Source organism: Pelodiscus sinensis, chromosome 2 (assembly GCF_052426305.1).
Source record: "Pelodiscus sinensis isolate ZL-2025 chromosome 2, ASM5242630v1, whole genome shotgun sequence".
Taxonomy (NCBI): domain Eukaryota; kingdom Metazoa; phylum Chordata; order Testudines; family Trionychidae; genus Pelodiscus; species Pelodiscus sinensis.
Window position 1 is genome coordinate 101,026,631 of NC_143053.1, and position 14,064 is coordinate 101,040,694.

A 14,064-nucleotide genomic window follows, 5' to 3' on the forward strand; every position below is an offset into this window, starting at 1 on the left:
ACTTTAAATAATTACTCATGATAAAAACAATTTTGATTAAGTCCTTAGTATGTTTCTTCACAATTAGTATGATTATTTAATGCTAACTACCAAAACAAACAAAAGATCAGAGGAAGTCTGTGCTGTGCTTGACTCATTCATCTAAACATTTGTTGTATACCCACATGAACTACATTGTATTTATGAGCCAGTATATCTTTATTGACAAAAGACTAAATTCTGAGACTAGCTGAACACCTGCTGTGCACCTGCAATTCCCATGGACTACAAAGGAAGATTCATATTCTCCTCACTTCTTAAGATTTGACCGTTGGGTTATTTTTATATAAATTCCTGGACTGTCTCTTGTTTGTCTTATGTTTCTCAGCATCCATGTACTATATATGTATGGCATTTCCTTTTCTTTTGCTGACAGATTTCTGAACTACAGCATATTTAAGGACTTCATTCTGCAATATGCTGAGTGCCATTGGCACCCATTTTAGTCCATGGGAATTGAGGGGACGTTAGCATCCCTCAGGATTTGGCCAGCAGTAAACAAAATGTGCTCTGAAACAACCCCATGTTATCACTGCAACTCTGACAGGTGGGGCATGGAAATTTAGTGTGTTTCTTATTGTTGCTTTTTGCTAAGTTTTATACAATCACTATTCCTTTCTAGTAATGTTTGGGGTTTCTTTTTATTATTTAAATAACTTATAATATCAGAGAACTCTTCCAATAGCTCTTGGCAATGCATGTTTCTTAGATTCTCAGATCACTGTTGGCATAGGCTATGTCTCGATTGCAGGCTTCTTTTGGAAGAAACTTTTTTCAGAAGAGATCTTCCCAAAAAACTTCTTCCAAAAGAGAGTGTCCACACACAACAGTGCATCAAAAAAGCGATCTGCTTTTTCGAAAGATAGCATCCATTCAGTGTGGATGCTATCTCATTTTTAAGCTCTGATTACAATGGACGGAGTGGCCACCAGGGCACCTGTGCTTTTTCCTCTTTCCTCTTCTTTTGAAAGAACTCCCTATTCCTCTTCCATACACACCTTTTTCCAAAAGAGCTCTTTAAGAAAAAAGCTTCTTCCTCATAGAAGGAAGTTTACAAATGCTGGAAAACCTCCTCTGTTCTTTTGATTTACTTTCAGAAGAACGTGATTGCAGTGTGGATGTTACTCAGGTTTTGTTGAAAAAAACCAGCCTTTTTCCTGACAGAACTCTGTAGTATAGACATACCCATAATTTTGTGTAACTGTTCGTTGCAATGTAGTTGAAATAGTTTACTCTGACAAAGAATGGCTACTCTGCTGAAGTATTTCAGGATACTTCTGGTATCCCAAAATAACTATTCCTGCGTCTTTTGAACAAGCCCGTTATTTTGAAATATAACGGGTTCACTATTTCAATGTCCCTGAAAACCTCATTCCATGAGGAGTAAGAGCACTATTCTGAAACGTCCCTATTTCACAATTCTCTCGAAATAAGCTACGCAATTTGTGTAACTCAAATTGCATAGCTTATTTTGAGCTACAGGTGCAGTGTAGATGTGCACAATTTGACCAATAGCCTATATATGTATATCCTATTCTATCCTGGTCTCATTGACTGAATGGCCATTTATTTTAGTGGAAACAGAATTGTGTTATAAAATCCTAATGGTAATAGCCTATAGTTATAGATACATGCTTGTCTGTTGATGTTGATATGATTCAAGGTCTGGAATAATGGCAACTAGCACTAACACTTAAAATATTTAATAAATTTTAAGGCCAAAAAAAGGATCATAACATATTTTAGTCCAGGGGTGGGCAATAATTTTTGCAGGGGGGCTACTTCACCAACTTTGTTTCATGGCAGCCAGAAGGGGTAGGGCCTTAAGCAGAAAGGGTGTTTCCTTCAACCAGGACCTGGGGGAAGGGAGAATGTGCAAAGCTATTTGCTGTTCCAAATGGCTGGCGGCTCCCTCTAAGCACCAGACACTTTGAACAGCGAAAGATTTTGTGCAGTTTCCCATTCCCAGGTCTCGATTGGCCTTGGGGCAGGGAAGCAGCAGGGCAGGCCACAGACCAGATCAAATAGCATGGCGGACCAGATCCAGACTCAAGGCTGTATTTTGCCCACCCCTGACCTAGTCTGACCTCTGAATAACATAAAGCACAGAATTTCATCCAATTGCTCTTGTACTTAGCCCAATAACAGTGTTTGACTGCATTGTCTTGACACTAAACCATCAAAAATGGAAAATCTACCATTTATAGGTATTTACAGGTCAAAAATAGGATATTTCTACAGGAATGTCATTACATGACACTTAGCAGCATCTGTGTAGTCTTTATCAGAGGGGTAGCCGTGTTAGTCTGGACCTGCAAAAGCGACAAGGAGTCCTGTGGCACCTTGTAGACTAACAGATGTTAGCATAAGCATAAGCTTTCGTGGGCAAAGACCCACTTCTACAGATGTATGTGACGAAGTGGGTCTTTGCCCACGAAAGGTTTTGCTCCAATACATCCGTTAGTCTATAAAGTGCCCCAGGACTCCTTGTTGCTTGTGTAGTCTTTATACTTTCTCAGATACTTTTCCAAAAAGCCTCTTTTAAAAGAAAGCATCTAGACTACAGCCAGTACTTTCGCTTCTTTTCCAGGCAGTCTGGATGCTCTCTTTCGAAAAAGCACAGTTCGTGTTCAATAATGCCTTTTTTCGAAAGAGCACTTTTTCGATCGCGGAAAACCTTTTTCGACCACAAAAGTGATCTTTCGAAAAAAGGCGTTATTCCTTGTAAAATGAAGTTTTCCATGATCAAAAAAACTGCCGCATTCTTTTGATTTACTTTCGAAAGAACACGGCAGCAGTCTAGACGCAGGGGAATTTTTTTCGAAAAATGACCACGTTTGTAAAAAAAACCCTGTAGTCTAGACACACCCTAAGGGTATGAATGCACTGCCACCCTAGTTCGAACTAGGGTGGCTAATGTAGGCATTCGAACTTACAAATGAAGCCTAGGATTTAAATATCCCGGGCTTTATTTGCATGTTCCCGGGCGCCGCCATTTTTAAATGCCTCGTAATTTGAACTAGCTGCCCGCGGCTACATGCGACACGGACTAGGTAGTTTGAATTAGGAGCTTTAATTTGAACTACCAAGTCTGCGCCGTGTGTAGCCGCAGGCAGGTAGTTCGAACTATGGGGCATTTAAAAATGGCAGCACCCGGGAACATGCAAATAAAGCCCGGGATATTTAAATCCTGGGCTTCATTTGCAAGTTTGAATGCCTACATTAGCCACCCTAGTTCGAACTAGGGTGGCACTGTAGACATACCCTAAGAGTCCAACATAAAAAAAATCTCCAGGAAAAAGGCTAGACTCAGCTTGTAAAGAAATGTACTTTCTAGTGATACAGATGGCTTCTTCCCTCCTTTCCTGCCCTTTCTCGTAAGCATCGTACAGACTGAAAGCATTTTAGGAGATTGTCTTGCCTCATCTTCAAGACACTTAACTTCCCTTTCAAAGCGGTTAGTCAGAATCTCTGGGCCTCTCTCCCTGTTTACAATCAACTAAGGAAGAAAACACAACTGGTTCAAGAACTGGACACTAAGAAACCTGACTCTTAACATGTCAGTGAACTATCAGCACGTACTGAAACCATCATACAAAAGATCCGTAGCCTTCAGTAAATAAATGATTGATTTTCTGACTCTTGTATTTTTGGGGGAACGTAAAGGGGAGTGGTTGGCATCATGGCCATTCATGGTATTGTAAAATGCTTAATTAATTTTCTTAACCATCTTTAACTACTAGAAAGCTGTTGAAAGCAAAGGATAGGTCTGAGCAGAACATAGTAACAGCTGCTGCTGCTATTGCTGCTGCACTATGCCCTACATGCTGTGCAGCAACGTACAGTAAATGGACTAAAAAAGTTTGACTGTACCCTGCTGAGAATGGCAAAGATTGGAGATTTTTACATACATATTTTATAAACAGCAGCCTTGTCAAGATGTGGTACAAGTGCTTTTTATTAATACTACAAGCCTCTTAAACTAGAACACATTATTTGATAAAGTTTTATTAAATACAGGTTGGTGGATGGAGTAATTTGTATGTGGACCTTTTTGAGTTAAAGAGGGAATAACTACACAGGGTTCTGGTATTAATTAACTACTGAAGTTTTTTTTTTTTTTTTAAAGCTGTATAATTCTTTTAAAGCAACAGAGTCTACAAAGAAAAACAATGCTGTATTAACAGAATAATTATGCGATTCTAAATAGATTGCTTCACATTTGGTGGCAGGGAAAAAAGGAGAAGTTAAACACAGCGCTACATTTCTCACTTCCTTGGTCTCTTTTGCTTCCATGTCATCATTTTCTCAGACTGCATGCGCGTGTGCACACACACTCATTTTAAAGACAGCACTGTGAAAATGCCACAATCCCTTCTTTCATCACCCTTCCCACCCTCTTTTCCAGTAGAGGGTCACTACTTCAATCTGAAAGCCAAAATCAACTAACATTTAATTAAGACAAAATAACTCTGATAGAATTATTATTGTATCCCAGAGGTCCCAGCTGGGTACCAAAACTCTCTTTTGCTAGGCATGGCCCATACATTTAAGGAAGTCCTGCCCCAAAGAACTTACTTATAGTTTAAGTATGTGAAGTGACACAATAATGGAAGAAAAGCAAAGAGGCGGGAGGGGCTGGGAGAAGGAGCACAAGGTAACAGGGAGATTATGATTGGAGTAATAAACATCTGTCACAATACGCCAGCTGCCTAGTCTCTGTCAAGTGGTTTGTAGGCATCCTGATAAATGTGAGTTCTAAGGAGGCATTTGAAGAAAGCCAATGTAGTGGCCCTCTATTATTTTTAAAGGAGCACTCTCCTTTAAAAATAACTTTATTAAAGTTATTTTTCTTTTCAGTACAGTCAAATCTACCACTTAGCTATTCCAAATACAGATCAAACAACTTGCCTTGTTATCTCTGCTTTAAGTAGAGATGCTGAAGTAGTATGAGCCAAATTTTGTTGTCAGTTACATCAGCATAAATCCAGATTAACCCTAATTTTGATTGAACATTTTATGATTTAGCTTCACTAAAGTCAGTGGCATTGCACTAATATAAATGAGAGCACAATGGACTAGATTCATTCCTGGTGTAACTTCTCTTGTTTCTTTAGCAATGCTGTTCTTTTCACCTGCACACACGTACATGCACACACACACTGAACATTCAAGTGTTGCACATGTATGTGGCAGTCATGTATAGAAAATGATGGGCAATAGGATGACTTCTTCTACCACTGTACTAAAGTTTAGTGTGGTAGAATAATATAAACTAGATCTTATTGACACAAAACCTAGACTTGATACTTTAGTTCTAAAAATGAGGTGGTTTTATGCACACTGTTTAGACTGGTGAACAGCATTCTCCTTTGCCCTTGCTCTCCTCACCTACTTAGCTCTTTCAACAGTGGCCCTTTGAGTATCTTGATCACCAGCTCAGTTATTTTGGATCTCTTAGTTGTGTCCTTACGAAGGCCTCAATTCAGGACATAAGTTGTTAAGTCCATCCCTAGACAGGAAACACTTAAGCACTGGGACTTGCACATGAAATTACATGGTTTTTGGAATTGGTATATTTTACTGAATCAAGGCCTAAATAATAAATCCTGCCTTAGCTCATTGGTAAGCCATGTACATACCACCTATCTGCAGGCAACACTGACCATTTTAGAAATTCTTAGAACCCAACCAGATGGTTTTCGGTGTCATGCAGGAAAGTGTTGTCCTTAGCACTCAAATTGCTCTCACTTATGATTTGCCTAGGTAGCAATGGATTCTTACTTTGTTTCAGAAAGGCGTTGTTCCCCTCACTCCCTTGTGGCTTGCTTCAATTGCTTTCTTGAGGTGGATCCTTAAAGAAATAGCAATCAGAAAGTTGCTAATTGCTTTTTTTATTTTATAGTGCCAGCTTTGATTTTATTTTCCTCTGGCAATAAAGTATTATTAAGAGTTGATGGATTTGATTTTTTTCCCACTTCTAAAAATTCCCAACAAATGCTCAGTTAGTGTTTAGTTTCCCTTTGTGGAGGCAAATTTCATAATAAATAAACAAGACCCTGAACATGCATTTGTATTTTGTACATGAGCTGCATTTTTTCTATCATTTTGAGAAGGCTGGCATGAGGCCAACTCAGAAAGCAGTTTTTGACATTTCTTTAACTCAATCCAAAATGTAAATTCCTCTTAAGGAAAAAAAATAAAACTTTAAACCTTGGAAGGAGTAACCAGCTGACCAGATTGCCAATCCACCACATGTAGAGAACACTTTCAGTACAAGGCTGTCTTCACAGCCACACCATTTGTTTGTTATATCAAGCTGTGTGTTAGAAAACCCTGCAGCAGAGGTGTGTACTTTATATATCTATTTATTTTGATTACACAGAGCTTTGCAATATTGATCATGAAAAGTGCTATATAAAACAAGTTGCTGATATATATGGCAGTGAATTTGGCAGGGTTAACTGTTTTGCCTAGAAAATGGGCCTAACTTTCTTAAAAGTAAGTCAGAAGTTAATAAATCTTATCTCCATCTGCCCTGAGTTTCTCTGCTTATTGTAATAACTCTGATGTTTTACTAATTCTATTTCCAGCTGTATAAGGGCTGCTGCCTCTCTCGCTCAAGCTCTCTCTCTCTTTTTACTTCTAAGTCAGTAAACTATGATGTATGTGTCTCTCCCTGAATAACGTTATTATATGATGCTGCTGGAGCACTGAATAGCTTGGCTGTGGACTGCTGAACCCTTTGAATGTAATTGTTTTAACACCATGAAATGAAGTAATGCATAAAATTGATAATAAACGGATATCTCTCTGCCTCTGCATGCAAATGAGCACTTAGCACCAGGGCACAGATGCCACCATTGTTTCCCCCCTGAAAATGACAAAGTAAGTGAAAATATCTACCAAGGGCTTAGAAAGTACGGTAGCTGCATTTTCTTTATTTTTTAGATTTTCACAGAGTTGGAAAACCAAACTGTCTTGCCAACTTTTAGAAAAGGGGCTGGATAATGCAGGGATAATGTCCAAGGTCATGAGTTTTTGTTGGGTTTCTTTTTTCTTTTCATTTTCTTTTCTCTCTTTAAGATAAAGAATGTAGTTATTAATGGTTCTCTTCCAATTTCATGTGTTCAGTTTTGCCATCCTCATTTTTGTTTTGGGAACAAAGGCCGTATTTTATCTCCATGTTTTGCTTTCTTCCCCACCTTCTCCTTTCCCTTGCAGGGATTATCTAAATTCCCATTCATTTCATACAGAGATCTGACTGGGAGAAAGAAAATCTAAATAGATAAAAATGATTAGCTTGATCATTTTTTATCCTTGCTCCTTAACTAATACAACAGTTAAAAGTTAATTGCTGCATAAGATGGGCATGTTGAGGATCTCATATTCAGTACTGGTCCATGTTCATATTTAGAAACCATCTTATCTTGGATTTAGGGAAATCAAGGCAGATTATCAATGCCAATGCTATTGATGTGACCTCAGCTGCTCAGGGTCAGTTGGCATCTTGGGTTTTTTTTCTTCCTCTTGCTCTCTACTAGAGAAGAAATTTCATGGAAATTTGAAATTTCATACTTACGCACTGATGAAAGATCAGCTGGTAGTTTAAAATTTTCTTCCCTGTCACCAGCAATGAGGCTGGGATGAGGTGAACAAGTTATTCCTCTTTCCTCCTTAAACTAGAAGAGTTGGCATGAGAAATTCATTCTCCTCTATCTCCCAGCATCATAAAGAAGCAGCAGGTATAGTGATTCAAAATCTATTTCTGTCTGATGGTATTTATCTGCCATTATAAAATGTGGATACATATCTATTTGTGAAAAATGCTTAACCCTCCTTCCAAATTCTTAGGTTTGGGTGATTGTTTGTGGATTTAGACTGTGACCATTGTCATTACTAAGATCCAATATTGTTTTGTGACTTCAAAAGGTGTGAGTGTAAGTGCCAGTTGCTGAGCTGACAAAAATTCTGGTAAGAAATAGTGCATGTAGGAAGTCAGTTATTCCAGGAAGAGCTGCAGGAACTGAAGCTTGTGAGACTGTAAATCCATAGTGGCACATTAACTGTTTGATAGAAGGAAAAGTTTCTACAGCTTTCCTGCAGTCACCTCATCAAGCATACTTGTGAAGAGTATGATTTGCAAAAAGTATTGCAATCCTTTTGTTGCCCAGAGCTGCTGAAATGTTGCTCACAAGCAATTTTTCTTTACAGATACAAGACATGATATGGCCATAAGTGTATTTACCTGTACATTACATAAGTAAAGTGTTTGCCAATTAAACGGACAAACATGAGCATTTGTAAAATATACTGGTTTCTATACCTTGGCTTAGTTGGATAAAGTTGCCTTTAGTTTTATCAAATAGCTTTTCAAATCCAGGTGTTCTCCTTCACACTATGTTAAATTTTCCCACACACTCCACAAAAGTAGAGTTCGTGGTCTCATGAGAAATTCATAGACATTTAGAACTATAGGCTCAAATATGGATCAGGTTTCCAAATTATTTCAATTCCAAGATCCGTTGATCAAAGGAAGAACAGTGAGCGTGTTAATAGGTTATTTTCATTGACAAATGATTAACAGGAATAAGAATCAGAATTCTAATGAGAACAAATGGCACTCAATCAGGTTTGTGATGGGAGTCTTTTAAATATCCAAAGGCTTTCCTTTCATAGAGAATCTGGTAAAAGACAATCTGTTCCAAGAAGGGCCCCTGAAAGTGTACATACATAATGGAAAGGCATTAGAAAGGGGGTAGGTAATGGATGATAAGTTGAACTATGTAAAACATTAGCAACAAATCTCCAACCATACAAATTTGCATGGTAGAGTGTTGAGTGATTCTGAGAAAACCAAGACAGACTTACACTGAAACATAAAAGTGAGGAGACATTTGTGTTTTGATGTGAAACTCAGAGATATTTGACAATCTTTCTTTGAAAGTTTGGGGTTTGTTCAAACTTGACCTTTGAGGTGAAACTCAGGAGTATAAAGAACGCACTTCAATCAAAACAGAAAATGAAGTTCACATGGACTGCTGAGAACCAACCTAACTCTTAAAGAAGTATGATGCCAGTCAGTTGCCATATAAGTCTTCAAATACCAGTTTGCATTCACCAGCTTGCATTTCATTACCAATTCTGATAAAATTGGAGCAAATTGAAATTGAACTTCAAATTCAAACTGTACCCAAATATTTATGAAGTTCAAAAATAGTCCCATTAGTACTGCTGGTTGCTTTCCAAATGCACTTATGTCATGCCTCTTGCTTTGGCCAGAATATTGTTGGAATGAAGGCCAAGGTCACATCATATTCATCCTAACTTCAGTAAAGAAATACTGGAAATCTTACAATAAATAGTGTTTATAATGTTTTTTTCAGGAATATTTACCCATCAGACAATTTGGGCTTCGCTTCCTTATTCTCAGGAACAAGCTACTTTAGTGTTTTACCTTCTCACCAGTGTCTCTAATTTCTTCCTGAGGGATTGTACTTGGCAAGTGAACAAAAGCTGTTGGCAGAATGTGGACTTTCTTCACTTGTTTATCATGAATGACTATAGTACTTCCTTTGTCTGTGTTACATATTTAGCTAGTACGCACTTTGGGGCATGAGCTGTCCATTACTATGTGTGTTCACTATGCCCAGCACAACGGGGTCCAAAGTAGCGCAGTACCAAAACCAAATGATAAATACCAATAATAAAAGAGTGGCTGCACTTTTTTTGCAAAGCAGTGTGTCTAGCAGCCTGCAACAAATGAATACACTCAATATGTTTGTTTTGATTTCCTATCAAGATATCAAAAAGAGCAGACATAACTTGTAGCCTAATGTATGCCATTTACAGTAATATCTCTGTGCCCTTTAAGTTGAATATCCAAAGTTACCTTGCTATGAATGATTTCTGATATGAACCTGCTACAAAGAGTACTCAGGTGGCTTGCAGAGAGCTGCCGTAGAGCCTTAAAACCAGACTAACCTAACAACAGAACTTAACGAATCTGGAACCGATTGAAAATTATTTGCAAATAATTGAAAATACTTTGCAAATGGAACAAAATCATGGACTGAAAAGCATCATCTTCAGACAACTTTAATGTTCAGTGAGTTATCAAACAGTGTTGCAGCTTTCTTATTTCTAAGTATTTTACTGTGTACTTTTGACAGCATTGATAAACCTCTACAAATTGTGGCACTAAGGTGTAACCAGGCAGGTGAGTGAGTGGTTTCTCTCTATAACTTTGCCAGGCATACATAGGACTATAAAATTAGTATCTGTCTGTGCTTTCTTTTACAGGTGTAGCATGACTACTAAATCTCCCATATATGGAGCTCAGCTCAGGGAGGTCCTCTTCCCATATCTTTACTTTTATAGAAGAATACAGTATCCTGTGCATAAGAGAGTGAGCAGTGTTATGACTACAAAGATGCACTAAACACCACCTTGGAAGAACTGGTTAGTAGCAGGCCCACCAACAAGGAGGTAGTGGGGTAACAAAGGGGGCAGTTGCCCCAGGACCCAGCAATTCAAAAGGGCCCAAGGCTCCCAAGTGCTACTGCCCCTATTGTAGGAGCAGTAGTGGCCAGAGCTCGTTGCCGGAGCACCATGCGGCATGCTTAAGGCAGCCTTCAGGGCTAGCTGTGGGAGCAGGGGAGCCAACATGTGCACTCCAGGAGCCTCTGAGGGCTGGATGCCCTCGGCCCCTCCCGTACTGCCAGAGTCCCCACCTCTTCCAGGAGCACAGAGCTGTCCCCCCTCACCTTTCCCACAGGCCTGGCAAGTCTGTCACCCTCCATGGTTAGTAGTGGGCTGTAAATGGAGCTCAGTGATGAGAAAATGCAATAGTTCATTGGTAAGTACCATCAGTTGGACATAAAGGTTAGTGTATGTCTAGTGTATGTACATGAACAGCAGTGGAATGTCAGTGATGGAACAAGTTAATTGGGAGAGCAAGCCCAACAGATCTCAGTGTGCAAACTGGGAATAATAATAACGGAGACAGAGGATGCAAGAAAGGACATGTATTATCTAGTCAGGGTTTGATCCTGCAATTTGCCACATTGGGCTGCAATCCACCCGGTGCTTGTGCATAATGAATTGCTGGACTAGACTCAAGACCATAAGCATTTTAGCTTAGAAGAGCTGTTTGGGGAGCACCTAGCACAGAAGAGCTTCTCTAGGCACTTCTGTGGTGTAAATAATAAACAATATGAATAGTTTTCAAATTCAAGCATATATTTAGGGGACATTTTCTCACTCTTCATTCAACTCTTGTATGGTGCACATGCAGTTGTTGCATTTTTAAAAACTCTTCGCTCAGTTAAAAAGATAAGGGCTATAAGAAAAAATGGTGACACTGGGAAAGACAGAATATTTCAGCCTATTGTTGTTGCTTTAAAACTTGTGAATCCATTTAGAAATTGAGTATGCAAATGATGTCTACTCGTCCCCATAGCACAAGAACCTCATCAAATGACATTAATAGGCAGGTTTAAAACAAACAAAAGTATCCATCACTAAGGAAAGGCTTCAATTACAGATACCTTCTCTGAAGGTTTATCAGTAAATGGATTACTAGAAACAGGGTTTCTAGCTTGGCTGAATGTAATTTTCATCAATATAATCACTATGCTCATTTAAAATTAACTTCCTCTTCCCTCTCTGACTGTATATAAAAATATAACCCTTTTATAGTATTGCTTGTATATGTCTAAAAACTTTTTAAGCTGCTTTGGCTTTTGAAATTTGAGATTAAATATAATTTAATTGATGACCTGTTGCTGGTTTTGCCCATCTTCTAAGAGTCTCTTAGAAATTAGAGCTTCCATCTAAACAAGAATAACTTGTTAAAATAATTTGTAATGGGACATGCTTTCCCCTATTTATATATTCAGTAATTCTCAGAGAAGGGGATTTTATTGCAGCCACTTGATGCATCACTGTAATGGAAAAAAGAAGGCAGAATCTAGTACATCTTCAGCAGTGGGAGGAGATAGATTCAGTCTGACCTTATGTAGTTTAATATAGAAACTCATTCTACTCTTGCTAATAGCTGAGCTGTTCCAACCAGTGAGGAATGCTTTAAATAAGACTGACCGCATGCAGCATCAAGATCACGCATACATTTGTTTAAAATTGATTACCTCATTTTCTCATTAAATCATATGTATAGTAATGATCCACTCTTAAACTGATGTGGTAGAAGTCAGTTCCAGAAGAAAAACCATAGGTGACATGAACAATCATAATTCTTAGATGTGACAGGTGCTACTTCCACCCATTCCCTCCTCCCTTCCCCTCCCCCAATGGATACAGGGGAGAGGAATTACACTTCTATATAAATAGGATCAGTTGTATTCCAGAGTAAGTTTCACCTTTGCAGAAGGGCTGGGACTATTTGAATCCATGTCCTCCTTCAGCAGGCCCAATTAGTCTCTCTACCCTCTGATTATGGAGAAGAAAACTTCAACTTTCTTTTTGTGCCCAAGAAACAAGTATCATGCCGTCATGGTGAGGGGTCTCACAAAAACAAGGAGAGCTTTGCTTCAGCAATTACATTATATAAACAACACAGAAAATGCAGCCTACAATTTAGCTGCTACCCGTAGTTCTCAGTTTTGCCCAGCAACCTCAGAGCTCTTCATGCCAACCTGCAGGATGACTTCTGGTACTGAAATGGGAGATAAGCTCCTTTGCATATCTGATTCTGGTTGTGTATGATGAATGCCTTTTAGGATCTATTCTAGACCACATTGTCTGGAAAACATACCATTCCATTCCTAAGCAGAACTTTAGAACAGCCAGATACTTCACCCAGAAAATCCATTATCACTTTTGGACTGCACCCACTGCTTGCTAGAATAAATTCATACTTTGTGAATGTTTCTCATTATATTCCCAGATTCGCTATATTCCTGAATTAGTCCTTTAGCTCAAGTGTCAGAAATCTATGATGTGATGGTCCAGAATTCCCACTGTGTTTCAAGTAAATGATTAAGGGGGAATTTCAGCAATTAACTCTGATTTTTTTTTCTTCACTTCACCAGGTCCATTTACTGCAGGCTCATATGACTGCCATTTTCTATTTGGTGTTTCACTCTAGTCCACAATCTGTTGGTGAACAGTCTTTGAACTTCATTCAAGCAGGTATAGGCTGCATGGAGAAGCAAGGTTAGATCTATTTTTCATAGTAAAAAATATTAAAAACTCTGGTTCTCAGCCACGTCTTTGTGTTTATTTTAAATTGTTTACAGACTTTAAAGATTAACTCTAACTGGTACAAAACACAGACATCTCTAGGAGTAAACAAAGCTATGATATGTTTGAAAATATGCTGTTATAGTTTTCGCTAGGGAAAACTGATCTGTATTTATGAGCGTATGTTCCTATGAGAAATTTTTAAGCTGCACTAACCTGCACTGACTCAGGCAGGATTGGGAACTCCTATGAACTGATAGGTGCCTACCTTTAGCAAAATTAAGACATTAATAAAAGAGACCTGTGAGTGGGGACATACAAAATATTCACTGTTAGTGCTGCGTGTCCATATAGACGCAGAACAACACTGGCTCTCTGCATCTGATTAATTGGAGCTGCCGAACTCTTCCTCCTCCCAAACCCTGTTACAGAATAGGTGCGTAGAGAGGAGCAGGAAGAGGTCACAGGCTTGAATCCCCCCCCCCCACCCCCCAACTCAGTGTACTGGTCAACACAACTGGACTGGAGACGGGGGGAGGGAGTTGTAATTTGCTGTTAATAGGGCAAAAATACGTAAGTAGCTCCCCTGGTGCAAGGGGGAAGCGTGGAAGGAATTGTGTCTAAAATGGGTGTCTCTGAGACATAGTGCTTTTCCCAGGCTGGTTCATGGGTGGTACAGCTTGTGCACCATCCGCTTCCTCCAAGGTACATGAGAAGGCTAAATCTATCCCTTAAGAATACAAGCCATATGCAAGCCTTCATTCGCTACTGTACATACATGCTCTTAGTATGATGTACATATATACATATATACAGATCTCC